The sequence below is a fragment of the Triticum dicoccoides genome, chromosome 7A, assembly GCF_002162155.2.
Source record: "Triticum dicoccoides isolate Atlit2015 ecotype Zavitan chromosome 7A, WEW_v2.0, whole genome shotgun sequence".
Taxonomy (NCBI): domain Eukaryota; kingdom Viridiplantae; phylum Streptophyta; class Magnoliopsida; order Poales; family Poaceae; genus Triticum; species Triticum dicoccoides.
Window position 1 is genome coordinate 680306908 of NC_041392.1, and position 22447 is coordinate 680329354.

Consider the following 22447-nt stretch of genomic DNA (forward strand, 5'->3'; position numbering starts at 1 on the left):
ATCTGTTACCATATATCCTACAGCTACAAGACGTTGCCGTACTGTTATATGCTCCTGCGTACAGAAACAGGAGTAGGATCTGTTGTGCATGGCTGAGATTTCATGGGACGGACAAGCCGGCATGACAAAGAGCATAATGGAGGGCCCTGTCCAGTTATCCCCATGCCGTAACAGAATCCCTTATTAGAGCATCTCTAGCGCAGCCGCTATAATCTCTGGCCGTAAAATCAATTTACGATTCGTCCTAAATTGATTTTTGCATGCTTTTTGCCTAGCGCAGAACAGATACTGGAAATGGACTTAAGATAAAGCATGTTCCCGCAACATTTAGATAGGCGGGGAGTTCATCACACACACATTTAAACAAACTAAATCCTAAATGACGGAGGGCTGCGGCGGCTCACGGCTTCACGCCGACGTGGTACTTGCAGGCAGATTTGTAGTGGTGTAGGCGAGCTCGTGCTACGTGTGCACCGCCTTGAAGCATGCCCTCTTTGCCGGCATCCAACGCCTCCTTCGCTGCAAATTGCACCACCTCTGTCTCGCGAAGAGCCTTCGTCGATGGCCAGAGCACATCATACAGCTCATCGAAGCGGCGCCACACGCGACTCCCGCCACTATGGGAGAGGGCAGCGCGGTTGCGAGCTTGCTCACGGCGCCACAGCTCGACGGCGTGGCTGCTGGAGCTACCGGCCTCCGCGTCGTGCCAGCCCCCATGTCCAGCGCGTCCTCCTCGGCCTTCTCCCAACATTACTCGCGGAGCTACGGAAGAACCATGTTAGAAAAGAAGAGGAAAGTGGCGGAGGGGAAGGAACGCGCCGGATCTAGATGCGAGACGGGAACCATAAATCACCCCTCCCGTACATATAGCGGCTGGAGGGGGTGGTTCGCGGGCCGCTTGTATAATGTTTAAGGGCCGCTGCAAATTTGGTGAACCTATTCTGGTTAAAAAAGCCGGATACGCTACCCCGCTCATGAATATATGGGTCGGCGGCTAGTGGCGGAGGAAGGGGGCGAGCAGGGGCCTGACCCCTATCGATCGACAATACCTTTAACGGCTATGCGTAATTTCTTTTGGCGGGAACGGCTATGAGTAATTAGCGTTGCATCAAGGGAATACACGTAGTTGCCACCCCCTCCCTTAACCTAGACGATGGTGAAAGCCGAGAGTATAAAATCTGAAAAAATGCCCATAAGAAGGCTCATCCATGGTCATGGCCTCCTTCGTTCCTAAGTACGCTCATTGCTTTATTTTACCCTAAAAAGGTCAACCTCGACGTGATTAACGTATGACGTAAGGGCATGTACAATGATACTATCTTAGAAGGGTCACTTTAGATAGATGCTGAGATGGAGGGGAGATTTTTTTTTTTAAAAAGGCTTGTCTTATCTTATTAAAAAGATTATCTCTTATTACAACATGTCTCATCATGTTTATAAGAATAATTAATTATTATAGATAAAGCTAAAAGATAATTGATTGTAGACATGTTTTTATTGTTATTTCTAAATTACGACATGTAAAATTTAAGATAAAATTATTATATTAATCAGTGTATATGCCTCAGACGATTATATCCGGTAAAAAATCTTGAGGCAATTAGAGCTGGCGGCCGCCACTGCCTACTCGCCATGTCCGGTTAAATCAGGCGACACCAGCTCTGCGACTGGGAAATCCTGGAGACTACAATCTTGACTACACTCTTTCAATTCTCTAGCGGTTCAGCAATAAGGTTAGCAACTATTAGTTTTGCTAAGTCTCAGTCAACTGAGACTTTGTTATGTCTCAGTCGATACTATGTTCGTTTGATCTTGCATGAAGATTCGTGCATTTTTCTTCTTCTTATATATTATATCACTTCATTAAGACTTAGTTAAATATTAATCGATTGAGACCTAACCACACCCTAACACGGTTGATTACTACCCCTCTCAACTCACATCTTGTACCTGTTGAAATCGTACATCCAATTTTACTTATTTTGATGGTAAGGTCAATGATTCTAATTCATTTTCAATTTCTTTTGATTCTTTGATTTGTGATGTGATCATGAAGAGAAAAGTGCAGCCAAAAATCCTAGATATTAATTTGATTTTTAAGCATGTTGATTCGAGTTCTCAACCTAATAATATTGTGAATGAGGCTAATGCGTGAGTCACCAATCCTAGTCCAATGGAGTATGACTTCCTTTGAAATTATGGATGATATACACTCTTAGGAAATTACTAGCAGGTAGGTTATCTTTCGATGAAATTGTCTTAAATAAATCTTTGGATGAAATTATTAATATTTTTCATCTTAGTGGCAATTGTAGGAATCTTTTTAAACAAATGCAAATGAATTTGTGTTAATATTACATTGAAGCGACACATTATTATGGTCATTATTTCTCGTGTTGTACTTTTTTGCTTTCTCAACTTAGCTCGGCAACCCTATACCCAAATCGTGCCTCACGAGAAATGGTGAGCTCGGCAACCCTATACGATCAGGTGCGCTATCCCGTCACCCGTGTACACCTGCTAGCGTACAACCACAACAGGCTAAATTTCGTGTTTTGACTCTTTTTAGAAACTTGATTGAGATCTGACCTTGTCTTGCAATTTTTTTTGGGATCTAACCCTTCTGTTACCGTCAGGGTTCTGGCGGTAGAGTATAACAACCTACCGCCAAGGTCCTTGGTGGTAGGGTTGCACACTCTACCGGAAAATTTCCTAAGTATGGAACATAGTGTATGCTTGTACCTACCGCCGGGCACCTTGGCGGTAGGGATGTACAGGTTACCGTCGGCCTGTTTGGCGGTGACGGTGTTTCCTACCGCCAAGGTCCCTGTTACACCCTACCGCCATGGACCCTGACGGTAGCAAAAGAATCAGATCCCGAAATTTTTACAAACTGAAATTAGATCTTGATTAACTTTCAAAAAATGGCCGAAACACGAAATTTTGCTACCACAACTCAACTCCTCCGTGAAAATGAACAAAACTGGCCATTTTTTGATAGTTAGATACAAAATGGCCTAAATCTAAAAATATTTCACAAAATGACCCTCTTTTGCATGACGCCCGGGGCTAGGGCGTCGTGCTAAAGAGCATGACGCCCCGACCTAAGGCGTCATGGTTATGACATGTATCATGGCGCCCCGGGATAGGGTGTCATGCCAAATAGCATGACGCCCTAGGCCCGGGTGTCATGCAATGTGAAATATTTTCAGAATTAGATCATTTTGTGTTGAACTTTCGAAAAAGGGTCAGTTTTGTCCATTTCCACAACTCCTCCTGACCGTGGTCCTGTTTGGATACTCTAACACAGTTAGAGTTAGAGTTATTTTCTAACCCACTCTAACCCAAATAAGCACCTCTCCATCGGGATAGTTGGGTTAGATGGAACTAACCCACTTTAACCCTTCCTGTTTGGATACTTTTGGGTTATTTGAGTCTTCAACTAATCCAAATTAGCTCTAACCCCATGATCCAAAACATGGCAGTACCACGGTTCATGACGACGGCTTACTTTACATGGCCGATCGCCAGGTCGAACGGCTATAGTCCTAGCTAGCTACTGCGGCCGGTCGCCCTCATGCGTGTCTCGTCAGGTTCGGGCATGGCACGGCCAGTCGCCGCCACCGGGGCAGCCCAGCAGCTGCATCTGCATCAGCATCAGGGAAAGGTCTGAGCGGCGCCATGCAGTTCCATCTCATCGGCTGGTGCGAGTTCGTTATTAGAGTTGCGGTGAGATCGGTCGCGTGCAGGTGCAGCTGGTCAGGTTATGGATCATGGATGTGGTCGAAGCAACAGTCTCTGGATGGGAAGTTCAGATTTGTGCCATTCCTCCCTGCCTGCTACTGCTAGATACTCCCGTTCCACTCGGTAGGTTTAGGTTACTGCACGTATTTATAGAATTACTGCCAAATTCTTATTCTAAGAGGGAGTGACTAGCGCTTAGTAGAGTGAGAATCAAATAATTGGCAGTTACATTGGAAAAGAAAGTCTTGGTTGATTTAACAAATTTGTTCATATACTAGATGTAAAAAGTGTCCACCGTGTCACAAAAATATATTCATCTACTACAATCCTTTTGTGGTGTTTGCTTTCAAAGCTTGGAAAATAAATAAATCATGCCTGGATCATAACTTGGGATCAATGATTCTCCTTTCGAGATTTTACTAATACTTCCTATTTAACTTTTTAGAGTGCGTTTTTAGAGTCCATGACAGTGTCAAAAACAGCTTACATTAAGTTACAGAGACAGACGGTATTTAGTCGACTAAGAATTAGCAAATACATATTTGTAAATCAATGTTGTTTTGAGTAAAAATGCATGACTACATAATACTCCCTTCATTCCTAAATTTAAGTCTTTCTAGAGATTTCACCAAGTGACTACATACGGAGCAAAATGAGTGAATCTACGCTCTAAAATATGTCTACATATATCCGTATGTTGCATTCCATTTCAAATGTCTAAAAAGACTTATATTTAGAAACAGAGAGAGTAATATTCATTAGGTAAAAAACAAAAGTCTAGATCATTGACTCGGACATATAGTTTTTTTCTTTCTATTCCTGCATAAAAATAGACCATCCCTACAATTTCAAGTGTAGGAAAATATTTCTAGAAATATCTAGGTTGGATAGTAAGAATATGTTACGGTTTCGATAGTCCCTCTCCATTTCTATTTACACTAGGACAATGCCCTTGCATTGCACCGGGATGAAAATATTCCAGTACATTTTCGACAAAGGGAATATATTAATTTCACGAAAAGATCAATTACATCTGGTCTCTATACCAACAAGATGTCCAGAGGCATCAAGATACACACGGCCAAAACAGAAAATGAAAAGAACAAAAGAAAAATGACGCCACCACGGTTATCAATCACTAGCATCAACAACACTCTAAGCACCACCGAAGACAAAACCCGAATTACGAAAGAGATTCTCCAAAAGCAACACCTTGAAGAAGAAAACAATTCATAAGCTTGTCATTGCCCGATCAAAGATCTTGATTCATCTATCCATATTAATGTATGTAGACATATTTTAGAATATAAATTCACTCATTTGGCACCGCATGTAGTCCCTTATCAAAAAATACTTATATTTAGAAACAGGTGGAGTAGATTATAACACTCTCTCTTCATGTTAACGTAGATTTTTTTGGATGCCACAGTTAAACTACTAGGAAACCTGGACTATTTAGAAGATATGGGCGCGTTTGGTTATCTGCATGATTTTTTGCCACTTCGCATACTTGTCCCAACTGGGCCTGGCTGAGGATATGCATGCAAAAAAACAACATCTGCATGTTGATTGATTGCCTGCATTGCATCAAGGCCCAGATGGCTGCAACTTGTTTGGTTGAATGTGTTTGTGCTTTAGGTGTGAGCAGATGCAAAGCACAACTGTTTGGTTGTTTGCAAGTACTTGATCTGCTCACCCCTTTTAAATGTGGTGGACTTACCACCCATTTGACAACACACAACACACGCACAACACACTATGATCAACAACAGCAAAAAAACAACAAGAACAAGCAAAGAACATGCATATCATAAACTACTAGGCATACGTTTAAAACAACAGGGCAACCCATGCTCCTGGTGGACCCCAGGGTGTTGCTCCCTGGGAAAAATATACACAAGTTCACAGCAAAAGAGACGGGGTTTCACTTCAAACCTATACTACTTCAGTTCAGACTACAAGCATGAGAGATCACACTAGACAGACGAACTAGAGGGCCTGAGTGATGTTGTCGATGCAGCTGTGCTTCGAGCACCGGACCATTGCAGATGTTGGAGCTGTTGGTGTTGAAGATCTGCACCTTCATCCCCAGGCCAGAGATCTTGAAGACTACAAGGTTGTCGGGGAAGATCTTATGCCGGTCGCAGAAGTACTCCCAGCCGCACCCCAGCACCATGTGCCCCTTGAACATCTGCACCTGGACCCAAAACTTGCACCACTTCTTGGCGGAGAGGCTGACGATGCGAGGAGGGCCGCTGACCAGCCATTGCTTCATCACCGGCCTGAATTTATGCGGGATGATGAGCATGTCGATGTCCTCCTGGTCAGCGATCTGCTCGTAGAACCTGATAGGTTCCCGTGCACCCTCCTTGTGGTCGTTCCTCGGCCTCTTGCCAGCGCCCAGCGGCATCCTCATGAACTCCACCCTGCCAGGGAACACCACTCTCTTGAACCACCGGTTGGTGGGAATGAGGTCCTCCACCCCCTATGTGCCAACGACGACCTGCGCACCACCGCCGGTTGTGTCCCACTCTGTCTTCATTATCTTGACAACAAGATGGACATCAGTTAGCAACACTTATGACACATGATCAAAGCTAACATCATCTATGCTCACTGAACACAACTTACAATGATCACTACTAAGTACTAACACATGATCAGTGCTACTCTGATTAGTGCTTACAGTTATCAGTGCTAACACTGATTAGATGAAGCCACCACTCACATGTCCTACTTGCACGTACTATTTTTGGCATTCAGGTATGTCCTAATTGCATGCCACATGCACCGACGTAACCTAGCAACAAGAGCAATATAACAACAACAGCAAGAAGAGTAGCATATACACCACTAACAACAGTAAGAACTAACAACATCATCAAGAACTAGCATATACACTAGTAATAACACTAAGAACTAACAACGTGGCAGTAGAAAATAACAATGTGCCACTATAAACAAACAATTTGGCAGTACGGAGTAACAATGTGGAACTAAAATGATGCAAACTAACATTGCATTAATAGCAACCTAGCCATGTGGGACGAACAAAGTAAGCATGCACTCTGGTTCATCCCCAAAACAGTGGATTCTGATCAAATTCGGTCGAATCCAGTCGAATCAGATCAAATCGGGTCCAATGTGCGGGCCACAATCTAATCTAACACACTTAGAACTACGAAGCAGAGGGAGATTTGAGAGCTTACAATGGGGGTTGCGGTATAGCATACGCCGGCCATGGTGAAAACCCCGGCGGGAATAGAGATGATGCCACCGCCGATGAAGAGGACCCGACCATTCCGAGGGTCGTGGCCGTGGACCTCGTCCTGCGCCGGCTCAATGATGATGCCGGCGTCTTGGAGCTTCCCTCCCCTTGCACCGGACGCAGAAGAGAAAACCCTCTTATGGGGGTTTTACCCCCATAAGAGGGGCCTACAAAGGACGGTGCCATCGGGTATTGGATCCCCGCCAGGTTTGATCCGATGGGGAGGACTGCCGGCTCCGGTCATAGAGCCGGAGTGACCGGCGCTGCAGTGGCCCGGGGCGGCGGCATGGTGCAGAAAGGGGAGGGAGCTCGCAGTGCTGCCATCAGATCTACTCCGGTTGCGGAGAGGCCGGTGATACGTCTCCAACGTATCTACTTTTCCAAACACTTTTGCCCTTGTTTTTGACTCTAACTTGCATGATTTGAATGGAACTAACCTGGACTGACGATGTTTTCAGCAGAATTATCATGGTGTTATTAATGTGCAGGAGCAAACGTTCTCGGAATGACCTGAAACTTCACGGAGCCACTTTTCAGAAAATAAGAAAAATACCTGCCAAAGATGAAGGCCAGGGGCCCACCGTCTCTCCACGAGGGTGGGGGGCGCGCCCCCTACCTCGCGGGCCCCCTGTTGCCTATCCGACTCCAACTCCACCTCCATATATTGAGTTCCGGGGAGAAAAAAACCAGAGAGAAGAAATCATCGCGTTTTACGATACAGAGCCGCCGCCAAGCCCTTAAACCTCTCGGGAGGGCTGATCTGGAGTCCGTTTGGGGCTCCAGAGAGGGGAATCCGGCGCCATCATCATCATCAACCATCCTCCATCACCAATTTCATAGTGCTCACCGCAGCGCGTGAGTAATTCCATCGTAGGCTTGCTGGACGGTGATGGGTTGGATGGGATCTATCATGTAACCGAGTTAGTTTTGTTAGGGTTTGATCCCTAGTGTCCACTATGTTCTGAGATTGATGTTGCTATGACTTTGCTATGCTTAATGCTTGTCACTCGGGCCCGAGTGCCATGATTTCAGATCTGAACCTATTATGTTTTCATCAATATATGAGTGTTCTTGATCCTATCTTGCAAGTCTATAGTCACCTATTATGTGTTATGATCCGTTAACCCCGAAGTGACAATAATCGAGATACTTACCGGTGATGACCGTAGTTTGAGGAGTTCATGTATTCTCTATGTGTTAATGCTTTGTTCCGGTTCTCTATTAAAAGGAGGCCTTAATATCCCTTAGTTTCCGTAAGGACCCCGCTGCCACAGGAGGGTAGGACAAGAGATGTCATGCAAGTTCTTTTCCATAAGCACGGATGACTATATTCGGAATACATGCCTACATTACATCAATGAACTGGAGCTAGTTCTGTGTCACCCTAGGTTATGACTGTTACATGATGAACCGCATCCGGCATAATTCTCTATCACCGATCCATTGCCTATGAGCTTTCCATATATTGTTTTCCGCTTATTTACTTTTTCGTTGCTATTGCTATCATCACTACAAAATACCAAAAACATTACTTTTACTACTGTTACCTTTTGCTACCGTTATCACTACTATCATATTACTTTGCTACTAAACACTTTGCTGCAGATATTAAGTTTCCAGGTGTGGTTGAATTGACAACTCAGCTGCTAATACTTGAGAATATTCTTTGGCTCCCCTTGTGCCGAATCAATAAATTTGGATTGAATACTCTACCCTCGAAAACTGTTGCGATCCCCTGGACTTGTGGGTTATCAAGACTATTTTCTGGCGCCGTTACCGGGGAGCATAGCTCTATTCTTTGAGTCACTTGGGATATATATCTGATTATCATTATGAAGAACTTGAGAGATCCAAAAACCTAGATCTATCCCTCAACTACGTGCGGAGGTAAGGAACTGCCATCTAGCTCTGCACTTGATTCACCTTCTGTTATGAGTAAGTTTGCGACACCTACACCTGCTTCTGTTATTCGTTCTGATATGTCACATGTTATTGATGATGCCACTTCTGCTATGCATGATACTTATGATGAAACTACCTCTATGCCTTATACTACTATGCCACTTAGTGATTTTCTTGATGAACAATTTGCTAGGGCTAGAGAGATTGAAAATATTGAATCTGATGATACTGATGAAAGTGATGATGAAGAATCACTTGTTATTCCTAAGGGTTATGTCTTTGATCAAGAAGCTTCTTTAGCTATTTTAGCTTGCCAAAATAGAAATGAACTCAAAAGATTATTAGCTAAATGGAGTAAGCAATCTTTAAATGCTAGAATGAAACCTGACCCTGCTTTTGCTACTTCACCTATCTTTGTTACTGATAAGGATTACGAATTCTCTGTTGATCCTGATATAATTACTTTGGTTGAATCTGATCCTTTTCATGGTTATGAATCTGAAGCTGTTGTGGCACATCTTACTAAATTGAATGATATAGCCACCTTGTTCACTAAAGATGAGAGCTCTCGTTACTTTTACATCCTTAAAATATTTCCGTTCTCATTAAAGGGTGATGCTAAGATATGGTTTAATTCTCTTGATCCTGGTTGTGTGCGTAGTCCCCAGGATATGATTTATTACTTCTCTGCTAAATATTTCCTTGCTCATAAGAAACAAGCTGCTTTAAGGGATATATATAATTTTGTGCAAATTGAAGAAGAGAGTCTCCCACAAGCTTGGGGGAGGCTTCTCCAATTACTTAATGCTTTTCCTGATCATCCTCTTAAGAAAAATGAAATACTTGATATCTTTTATAATGGACTAACCGATGCCTCCAGAGATTACCTGGATAGTTGTGCTGGTTCTGTTTTCAGGGAAAGAACACCGGATGAAGCTGAAATTCTATTGAATAATATGTTGGTAAATAAAAATAATTGGACACCTCCGGAGCCAATTCCCGAGCCTATTCCTAAACCAACTCCGAAGAAGAGGGGTATTCTATTTCTCAGTCCTGAAGATATGCAAGAGGCAAAGAAATCTATGAAATAAAAAGGTACTAAAGCTGAACATGTTAAGAATTTACCTCCTATTGAAGAAATACATGGTCTTAATTTACCGCCTGTTGAAGAAACATATAATCTTAATCCATTACCTATTGAAGAAACTCATGGTCTTGATAACCCGACACAGGTAGTAAAGGTAAATTCTCTCTATAGATATGATAAAGCCGTAATCCCATTTACTAAATTTTCTAGCCCATGCTTAGATGAGTTTGATAAATTTATGGCTAAGCAAGAAGACTTTAATGCTTATTTTGGTAGACAATTGAAAAACAATTCAAATATGCTTGAACACTTGGGTGATTATATGGCCAATGTTAAAGGTGAACTTAAACTTATTAGTAAACATGCTTCTATGGTTACCACTCAAGTAGAACAAGTACTTAAAGCTCAAAATGATTTGCTCAATGAATTGAACAATAAGAATAATGATAATGTTGTTAGAGTTATGACTAGAGGTGGTAAAATGACTCAGGAACCTTTGTATCCTGAAGGCCATCCTAAGAAAATTGAGCAAGATTCTCAAAGAAATAATATAGATGCACCTAGTCCTTCTAAAAAGAAGAAAAAGAAAAATGATAAGACTTTGCATGCTTCTAGTGATCCTATTGTTGAAACACCTGAGAATCCAAAGGATATTTCTATTTCTAATGCTGAAACTCAATCTGGTAATGAACCTGAAACTAGTGATAATGCTAATAAAAATGTTCATGATGATGCTCAACCTAGTAATGATAATGACATAGAAATTGAACCTGCTGTTGATCTTGATAACCCACAATCAAAGAATCAACGTTATGATAAGAAAGACTTTGTTGCTAGGAAACATGGTAAAGAAAGAGAGCCTTGGGTTCAGAAACCCATGCCTTTTCCTCCCAAACCATCCAAGAAAAAGGATGATGAGGATTTTGAGCGCTTTGCTGAAATGATTAGACCTATCTTTTTGCGTATGCGATTAATTGATATGCTTAAAACCAATCCTTATGCTAAGTACATGAAAGATATTATCACAAATAAAAGAAAGATACCGGAAGCTGAAATTTCCACCACGCTTGCTAATTATACTTTTAAGGGTGGAATACCAAAGAAACTTGGAGATCCCGGTGTACCAACTATACCATGCTCCATTAAAAGAAACTATGTTAAAACTGCTTTATGTGATCTTGGAGCCGGTGTTAGTGTTATGCCTCTCTCTTTATATCATAGACTGGATTTGAATAAGTTGACACCTACTGAAATATCTTTGCAAATGGATGATAAATCAACTGCTATACCTGTCGGTATTTGTGAGGATGTGCCTGTTGTAGTTGCAAACATTACTATTTTAACGGACTTTGTTATTCTTGATATTCCGGAGGACGATAGTATGTCTATTATTCTTGGAAGACCCTTTTTGAATACTGCAGGGGCTGTTATTGATTGCACTAAAGGCAATGTCACTTTTCATGTTAATGGTAATGAGCATACGGTACACTTTCCGAGGAAACAACCTCAAGTTCATAGTATGAACTCTATTGGAAAAATTCCATTGATTATATTTGGAGGTTTTGAATTTCCTCTTCCTACTGTCAAGAAGAAATATGATATTATTATTATTGGGGTGCATATCCCCGTTGAGGTAACATAGTGTTATTCGAAATTTCTCCGGTTCCATGTTATCCGGAATGAGTTCGTTAACAAGACTTGATCAACCTTGTTAGTGGATTCCTTTTGATGATCATGAGATGGATGAAATTAGAAGGCACAACCTTCTATACCCCACTTTTACTTTCTGTTATTTATATTAAATAAAATGAAAATAAATATTTTTCTGTCCGTTATCCGATTATCCGTGCAATATAAAAATACCTCGAAAATAAAATTTCTCCAAATGCCCTGAAATTTAAATATGATTTTTTCTAGAATATTTGAGGATTTATGGAACTGAGAACACACCAGGGAGTCAACCACCTGCCCACGAGGGTGGAGGGCGCGCCCACCCCTCTAGGGCGCGCCCCCTACCTCGTGGGCCCACGTTGGCCCTCCTCCACTTATTCCTGCACCCACACACTTCATCTTCCTCCCACAAACACGAATATTCAGCTCAAGCACAAGTTCTAGCTCATCTTGCTGCCATTTTCGATCTCCTTGCCCAAAGCACCTCTCACAAAACTGCTTGGGGAGATTGTTCCTTGGTATGTGACTCCTCCATTGGTCCAATTAGTTTTTGTTCTAGTGCTTTATTCATTGCAAATTTTTGCTGCTTAGGTGACCCTGTTCTTGAGGTTGCATGTCAAATTTATATGGTTCCAAGTAGTTTTGATGCATGATATAGGCTCTAGGCACTTGTAGGAGTAGTTGCTATCAATATTATTGAGTTTGGTTTACTTTTATTTTGAAGTTACTAAAAATTTCAGAATTTTTCAGAAAATGATGAGGAAACTTTTGAGGGGCTCATCGAGCCAAAGCTCGAAGGAAAAGGCACCAAAGCCTAAGTATAATCTGCCTCGCACCATGGAGGTTCGCGCGTGTGAATGGCCTTCCGAGGATTTTTTGAGAGCAGTCGGGATTTATGAAGATTTTCATGAATTGGCTCATAATGCAGGCCTCACCGCTTTCCTCCACGACTAATGCGATCAGTATCTCTTACTCACAAATACCTTTGTGCAAAACTTTAATTTTCATTCTAGGAACTCACCACCTACGGTGGAGTTTCATTTATATGAAGAGCATAAGGAGATGTCACTTTATGATTTTTGTCGGATTTGTTTAGTCCCTTTTGAGGGCAAGACAGAAGAACCACATCGTGATGATGTGGAGGGGTTTATTGATACTATCATTGTAGGGGAAACAAGGAAGGTTTCCGATGCACGAATCACTAGCATATATTTTCCTGTTTTACATTACTTTGCATTATTTGCTAGTCGTTGTTTAATTGGTCGCGGAAACTCTGGACACCTTAGTATCCCTGATATTATTATTTTGCTCCAAGGTTTATACGGTGATAACACTTTTAGTATGGGCGGCATTATTGCCAAACGGTTAAGTCTGAACCGTACCAAGGGCCCCATCTTTGGAGGCATCTATGCCTCACGCCTAGCTGCACATTTTAACATACCTATTAGGCATTCTGAGAAGGAAGAAAAAGTGCTGCCTCGTGTTTATCTAGATTATAAAAGTATGGTGGCACATGATTTTATTGTTAAGAATAGGGAAGAAGAACTTAAATATCAATTGTTCTTTAACAAACATCATCCTGAGACTATTACCCTGCCTGCTCCTTCTTTGCTGGATTTGTTTGTAGGCACGTACCTTGTTCCATTGAAGGCTATTCACGCCTACCAGAACCCTGCACCAGCTGAGGAGCCAGAGCCGGAACCACAAATTGATCCTTCACGACAGTCTAATTACCAGTGGGATCCGAAGATGATTGTCAGTCAGTGGCAATCGGAGTCTTCCTCTTCTTCTTCTCAGTACGACCCCAACTACTATTATGGATATCCGCCAGGCCAGCCGTGGCCATAGACCAACTTAGGCCAAAAGCCTAAGCTTGGGGGAGTATGTATTTCCCACCGACATTACATTTATGTTCACACACTCATTGCTAGATGTTGGTGCTCATATTTTTTCATTGTATCATACATGCTAGTTTATTTTCCTTTTTATGCCTTCTTCTTGTGTGTTTAATAAACCTTAAGAAAAACCAAAAAAACTAGTTGTAGCTTTTAATTAATTTACCTTCCATGCTTGTAGTAGTAATTAAAAAGAAAACCCAAAAATATTTCCTTTTCTTCTTTTGCTTGTTGGGAGCTTTCCCGTGTAAATAGTTTTATTTCTTTTCTTTTCTTTGGGGGTAGATAGGAGAAGACCATAATTAAATTGTGGAAGTGACTCTTATATGCATTATTGTTGATCTGACAAAAGAGCCCATATTGCCTTGTCTTCTCCTATTTGTTGAATGCTTGCAGATTCCAGCTTAGTCCAATGCACGTGCACTATTATTATTATTCACATCATTGGATCGTGCAAGTGAAAGGCAATTATGATGATATATGATGGACTGGCTGAGATGAGAAAAGGTGGTATGAACTCGACCTCTTATGTTTTTGTAAATATGATTAGTTCATCGTTCCCGATTCAGCCTATTATGAATAAACATGTTGGCAATGACAACTAGAGATCATAGTTTCTTACGACATGCTTGATTAGCTATGAGTTATAATGGTTTACCTTGCGTGCCAACATGCTATTAAAATGGTTATGATGTGGTATGATAGGGTGGTATCCTCCTCTGAATGATTTAAGTGACTTGACTTGGCACATGTTCACGCATGTAGTTGAAACAAAATCAACATAGCCTTCATGATATTTATGTTCATGATGGATTATATCCTACTCATGCTTGCATTCGGTGTTGATTAATTTTAATGCATGTTCATGACTGTTGTCGCTCTCTAGCTGGTCGCTTCCCAGTCTTTTGCTAGCCTGCACCTGTACTAAGCGGGAATACTGCTTGTGCATCCAATCCCTTAAACCCCAAAGTTATTCCACATGAGTCCACTATACCTACCTATATACGATATCTACCTGCCGTTCTAAGTAAATTTGTATGTGCCAAACTCTAAACCTTCAAATAAATATCCTATTTTGTATGCTCGAATAGCTCATGTATCAACTAGGGCTGTCCGTATCTTCCATGTTAGGCGGGTTATTCTCAAGAGGAGTGGACTCCGCTCCTCACTCACGAGATAAATGGCTGGTCACCGGGATGCCCAGTCCCATGCTTTATGCAAACTAAATCAAAATAATTGCAAACAAAACTCCCCCGGGACTCTTGTTAGTTGGAGGCACTCGTTGTTTCGAGCAAGCCATGGATTGATGCTTGTTGGTGGAAGGGGGAGTATAAACTTTACGATTCTGTTTGGGAACCGCCTATAATGTGTGTAGCACGGAAGATATCGCCATCTCTTGGTTGTTATGTTGACAATGAAAGTATACCGCTCAAAATATTATTCACCTCTGTTTCAAAACCGGGCTCTGGCACCTCTACAAATCCCTTCTTCCCTCTGTGAAGGGCCTATCTATTTACTTTTATGCTAAGTCATCATCCTCTTATTAAAAAGCACCAGTTGGAGAGCACCGCTGTCATTTTCATTCTTTACTGTTAGTTTACATTGAGTATGACTTGACTGGATCTCTTTTACCATGAATTACAATGTCTAGTCAGTCCTTGGTCTTTAAAGGTGCTCTGCATTTATGTTTTGCGATCTCAGAAAGGGCTAGCGAGATACCATCTTGTTATATCATATTATGATTGTTTTGAGAAAGTGTTGTCATCCGAGATTTATTATTATGGCTCGCTAGTTGATCATGCCATTGATATGAGTAAACATGAGACCTATGCGTTATTGCGAATGTGGTTAGTTATAATCTTTGCTGAAAACTTGAATGCTGGCTTTACATATTTACAACAACAAGAGCAAACAGACTTTGTAAAAGTTTTTCTTTATCACTTTCAGTTTTTCAACTGAATTGCTTGAGGACAAGCAAAGGTTTAAGCTTGGGGGAGTTGATACGTCTCCAACGTATCTACTTTTCCAAACACTTTTGCCCTTGTTTTGGACTCTAACTTGCATGATTTGAATGGAAATAACCTGGAGTGACGCTGTTTTCAGCAGAATTACCATGATGTTATTTATGTGCAGGAGCAAACGTTCTCGGAATGACCTGAAACTTCACGGAGCCACTTTTCAGAAAATAAGAAAAATATTTGCCAAAGATGAAGGCCAGGGGGCCCACCGTCTCTCCACGAGGGTGGGGGCGCGCCCCCTACCTCGCGGGCCCCCTGTTGACTCTCCGGCTCCAACTCCACCTCCATATATTGAGTTTCGGGGAGAAAAAAATCAGAGAGAAGAAATCATCGCGTTTTACGATATGGAGACGCCGCCAAGCCCTAAAACCTCTCGGGAGGGTGATCTGGAGTCCGTTCGGGGCTCCGGAGAGGGGAACCCGTCACCATCGTCATCATCAACCATCATCCATCACCAATTTCATGATGCTCACCACCGTGCGTGAGTGATTCCATCGTAGGCTTTCTGGACGGTGATGGGTTGGATGGGATCTATCATGTAATCGAGTTAGTTTTGTTAGGGTTTGATCCCTAGTGTCCACTATGTTCTGAGATTGATGTTGCTATGACTTTGCTATGCTTAATGCTTGTCACTAGGGCCCGAGTGCCATGATTTCAGATCTGAACCTATTATGTTTTCATCACTATATGAGTGTTCTTGATCCTATCTTGCAAGTCTATCGTCACCTATTATGTGTTATGATCCGTTAACCCCGAAGTGACAATAATCAAGATACTTACTGGTGATGACCGTAGTTTGAGGAGTTCATGTATTCACTATGTGTTAATGCTTTGTTCCGGTTCTCTATTAAAAGGAGGCCTTATTATCCCTTAGTTTCCGTAAGGACCCCGCTGCCACAAGAGGGTAGGACAAGAGATGTCATGCAAGTTCTTTTCCATAAGCATGTATGACTATATTCGGAATACATGCCTACATTATATCAATGAACTGGAGCCAGTTCTGTGTCACCCTAGGTTATGACTGTTACATGATGAACCGCATCCGGCATAATTCTCTATCACCGATCCATTGCCCGCGAGCTTTCCATAATTGTTCTCCGCTTATTTACTTTTCCGTTGCTATTGCTATCATCACTACAAAATACCAAAAACATTATTTTTACTACTGTTACCTTTTGCTACCGTTATCACTACTATCATATTACTTTGCTACTAAACACTTTGCTGCAGATATTAAGTTTCCATGTGTGCTTGAATTGACAACTTAGCTGCTAATACTTGAGAATATTCTTTGGCTCCCCTTGTGTCGAATCAATAAATTTGGGTTGAATACTCTACCCTCAAAAACTGTTGCGATCCCCTATACTTGTGGCTTATTAGCCGACATGCCACCTCTCTTGGATGGGATTGCTGCCGGCGATGACCGAAGTGGGTGGGGCTTGGCGAGATGGCGGCGTGGTCATCGAAGAAACCGAACGGGCGGTGAGGTGAGAGGGTGGGAGTGGGTGTGACTTGACGAGGGAGTGACAGGAGGGGGCATGGGGAGTTATGAGCCGTCGCGGCCCCATGCGTGCAGGCGCTCGCCATGTGTGGCTCGGGTGAGGTTGGCTCGCAAAAAACGGACGATTCGGCCCTTCCTCCACAGCCAGGCCCAAGCCTGCTTTGAGGTTTGTGCGGGCCACGAATGGATGCGACCCAGACAATCAAACGGACCAAGTTCTTCTTGTGCGGGTTTGGCTGGACCTAATGCAGGTAACCAAACACGTCCTATATGAATCTATCTATTCCGATGGGTCATGGTCACTGCATGCCCTTCATGTACCTGAGCAAGTCGAGGGTCGGTGTCATCATGCTATCTGAAAAAAACTGTCGAGTAGTTTGCAAGAATGCTGCAGCTGCACCAGGATGGTTTGTGAGTGTTGCCTCCCATTCCCGGGTATTAGCAACGGGATGTGTGTCTCCCGCTCAAATGACAGTAAGAATGAGCGAGCAGTGGTGGGGGACGGAGACGTGACCGCAGCGTACGTCAAGGACGTGCCGGGGGGACAGAGGATTCAGCCCGGTGGTGCGGTGTGCCGAGTCGGGTCTTGGGCTAGCCTACCATGCGTCATGGCGATGATAGAATTTGCCGGTCCCTGTCCACCTGCCCGGTCCTCCCGTTTTTTCGCATTGGCGCCGCGGCGCGAAACCACATGATTAGTTTCACTACATACTCAAAGACACCACGAGGAGCACATCAGCACTTGGCTTTGGCTGCAAACTAGTAGTCCCATGTGGTTTCACCAAAAACAAAACTATAATACTCAGACATTAACCCCATCCCCATGGATGGAATGGTGTACTAGGGAGGGGAGGAACCAAGGGTCAAAGTGATTGGAAAATGCGGTTAAGATGAATGTGAGTGCACAAGTGGGCTGGGGCGCTTGTCTCCCTTTCCCCTACAAGACAAGCAAGAAATATCCGGTAGGCAGGCAAGCCCATTGGAACACTTCTTTGTGTCGTTGATCATTGGGCATTTCTCTGGCTACATCCATCAATCCATCACGACTTGCACTCACACTACAGACCTGATTTGATGGTGTGGTATAGTGTGTCTCTTCTTCAGAAACCGCCGCTTATGATGGAAGCGAGTTAATTGCATGCATGTTGGTATCATATTTAGGATAGTTGTTACAAATTAGTATCACTATTAAAAAAATCACATGTTAGTATCATGTTTGGGCAAGCCACAACAATATGGTCTAAACCGCGGCCAATAGTGTATGACAGTTGAGACCCGCCTAACATGTTCTTTTGTGAAAAACACCCTTGATTTTACTAAATCATGCAAATATCCCTTGTTTGCCAAAAAGGGTTCTACAAGAGAGATAAAACCTACAAAAAATATGCGCACGCTTGCCCCCTGCCAGGATTCGAACCCGGGCCGTACGCAGCCTGCGCACTGACCGCCACGCCACTGCATTGGTTGCTTCAAAGTAGAGACATATTTAGTTATCTTAAATCTGATGCGGCGCCTCGTCAACACCGACTTCTTCCGTCTAGGTATGCCCGGTGTGGGCAACACCGACGTGTTCCTGGGCTTGGCAGACTTGGCGCGGCACCTCATCCACCACGTCTTCAACCTGACGCACCACTGCGCCCATGACTAACAGAGCGCCCCCTTGTGCCCGCGGCTTCACGGCGACTATCTAGACACCGACGATCCCCGACTCGACATCGATCACGACATCCCTCACACCGCTAGCTCGACCGTGGCTACACCACCATGCGCTCTACGCTGCATCGACATCCCCACGAAGGGCTACCGCCATGCTTAGGCAATCTCGTGGTTTTCACTCTACCCACAAGTTCTGTGTCGCGTTGATAGTTACACTAGTAGAAAAAGGGCCATTTGTCCCGGTTCGTAAGGGCCTTTTGTCCCGGTTTGGGAACTAGACTAAAAGGTCGTTACTAATGCCCTTGGCCTTTAGTCCCGGTTCTTACACAAACCGGGACAGATGGGCCTCAACGTGGCCGGTGCGGCGAGCCCAGGCAGGAGGCCCTTTGGTCCCGGTTGGTGGCACCAACCGGGACCAATAGGCATCCACGCGTCAGCTGTTCAGGGGCTAGGGTTTTTGTTTTTTCTGAGGGGGGGGGGGATTTGGGGGTTTTGTATGGTTAATTAAGGTGTTTCATATATTGTGTTAGGTAGCTAATTAATTAATAGAGAGAAGTGTCCTCTCTTATCTCCGTGCTTGGTCGATGCTACGTACTATACGTATAGAGAGCACTCGACACGCTAGCTAGTAAGCAAAAATGAAGGAAACCGAAGATCGTCATGAACATATGCATACAGAGAGAAGTGATATCGACCTCTCCTTCTCTGAGAGATTGGTCGAACAACAAGTTTTCGTATATCTATCCGACGCTACTGGCTACATATACACAATATAAGATCTCTTACAATATAATCCCCTAATTATATATGAACATAGGTTCCACATAGTATTCTCCGTCTTTATCGATCACGTGGTCAAGAAAGAATGCCGCCAATTCCTCTTGAATTCCTCACATGCGATCTGGTGCTAGGAGTTCATCCCGCATCCGAAACATCTAATTTGAAGAAGGGGGTCAATACATATATATGAATGAATGAAACTCAACACAAAAGATGGTAAATAAAGTTAAATTCTGAATATTATTGGTTACACACGTCATATTGTTTTGTAGTGTAGCCCCGCTCACAGGTCGTGTGGCGGATGGACTCGCAAATATAGCATCCACAGTAATTATTCCCGGCTTCCTGCCACAACCACTTTACAAGAAATAGAGGTCAACCAAACTGATAAGCAAGCATGCTAAAATGGTATTGATGAAATTAGCACTTGAATCACTAGGAGATCCGCGGAACATGCTAGTAGTACTTACTTTTGGGTGTTTAAATTCCAGCTTCTTTGGCAGTCCCGGAGCTTTTGAGGTGAATCTTTTCCAAACCCTGCCAGACAAAGAAAACAATTAGTTGATATCAGGAAGTGAACAAAGTTGCCGATATGGTGCGATAATGATCGATTTAACTTACTTCTCGAGAATTTCAGTCATGTCCGCATACTCCTTGGGATCTTTTCGTCTCGAGTCTAAGACGGTTACTAGTCCCTGCTCGAGCTTAATCTCTAGGAGAATATAGTGGAACCTGCGCACGCATGCATAACTCATCAATTACATTACTATAACCTTGACTAATAAGAGAAACCGAATATGCACAAGAAAGTAACACTCACTCGAAGTTGTAAGGAAAGAGTATTATAGCTTTGTTTTGATTTAATACCAACGATCGTAGCAAGTTGGCCTTGGTATCTTGTTTTTTTTCCTGAAATTCAACCGAATATGCATCTATGATGTTTGGGTTAATGAACCCAATATCACCGATTTGTCTTTTCTTCAATTCGGCGATCTTCAATCTGCATAATATAGTGAGGAAAATTATAAATACATGCAATGAAAGAGCTGACCTATATATAGAGACTTAATGACAGAAGTAGTACTTACAGACAATAGCAAGTGACCGTTAATTTATCGAGGGCCCTCTGATTGAAAAACTAGAAGAACTCCTCAAATGGAACATTCAACAAATCAATTCCAACGAGGTCATGCTCCTCTTTAACTCTCAACGTCAAAGTATTCTCCCTCAGACTCTCTGCAGGTTTTCATGTACCAATCATGGAATCTTCTCATTATCGTTGTTAGAGACCTTTCATCTTTGTCGAGAGGCTTCCCGCCAAGAATTCATAATGTACATTGTCGGGCAGGTAATCATCAAGATTGTTATAACCGGGCACCATCCTCAAATCGTTAGCGATGATATCGCTAGACACCTTGAGCGGGGGGGGGGGATGATTGGTTCGCTTGTTCGCCTAGCTGGGCAATTTTTTTCCCAGCTCGTCGTTCTGCTAACCTTTGATCACTGATAGTACTTCCCGACCGCTCCGCTTCGATAAATGACCTTTCAATAATGCGCTCATAGTTGCCTTTCGGCGCAGACTTTGGTGGTTTCTTCAGGGCTTCCAGAGTGCGCCTCGCTTTCACCGGATCTACCTTCTCCTCCGGAGGTGGATGTTTCTTTGCTTTCACCCCTTCAAAGAAGTTCCTCACTTCGTCTCACATGATCTTCTCGGTTTCCTCCGGGGTCATCTCGTACGGTAACTTCTCCAGAGTCTTCAGAGAAGGACCGAATCGGTATTGCCTCCCGCCTCTAGATGTACTGCTAGACGCCGGAGCAGACGGAGTGGCTGCGGCTGTCTTCTTTCCTTGCTTACGAGGAGGAGGACTATGACGCGCCAGAGCAGCCGGAGTGGCGGCGGGTCTCTTCCGCCCTTGCTGACGAGGCAAAGAAGGAGTAGGCTGGCTGCTCGGGCGCGCCGACACAGGCGGAGAAGGAGGCGGAGTGCCGCCACACGCTGGAGAAGGAGGCTGAGTGCCCTGATCACTTGCCGGAGGAGGAGGCGGAGTGCCCTGACTCGCCGGAGGAGGAGGAGGAGGCGGAGGTGTCCAGTTCGGAAGGTCGATGAGCTCCTTCCGCCATAGGCATGGAGTCTTCAGAGCAGAACCCAGCCGAGTCTCCCCTTCACCGGTAGGGTGGTCAAGCTCGAGCTCCTCAAATCCCTCCATTATTTCGTCCACCATCACACTAGCATATCCTTTTGGAATCAGCCGACAGTGAAAAGTTGCGCCAGGTTCAGGACGTGCAACAGAGCCAACAGCCGCCTTGACTTTCATTTTCATCCATTGCGTCATAAGGTGGCAATTTTGAGACTCCCTGATTAAGTCCACGGGGTAGCTAGCAGGAGCCGTGAAGACAGGCTCCTGAAGCAGCTCTGTGGAAGCCATGCTGCTTCTCCGCTGAGATGGCGGGGTAGCTTCAGGTGTAGCTTCGGCAAGCCGCGTGCTGCGAACTGCGTCTTGTTCCTCTAGCGCTTGTACCCTTGCGTGCAGCGCCTGTAGTTGGGTCAACTCCTTTTTCTTCTTCCTCTCCCGGCGTTTGTAACCGCCTGCGTCGGGAAATCCAGCCTTCCACGAAAGGGAGCCTGGCGTGCCTCGTGTCCGTCCGGGGTGCTCAGGATTCCCGAGGGCCTCTGTGAGCTCGTCATTCTCTCTGTCCGGAATGAACGTCCCTTGCTGCGCCTTTTCGATATACCCCCGAAGCTTCTCGATGGGTGTGTTCAGCTGCTCATTGGTCCAAACGCACTTCCCTGTTACAGGTTCCAATTTTCCCCCAACCGCGAAGAACCAAGTCCTGCAACGGTCTGGCCAGCGTCGCGTCTCTGGTTCGATCCCTTTATCAATGAGGTCATTCTCAGCCTTGTCCCACAACGGCCGGGCTTTCAGG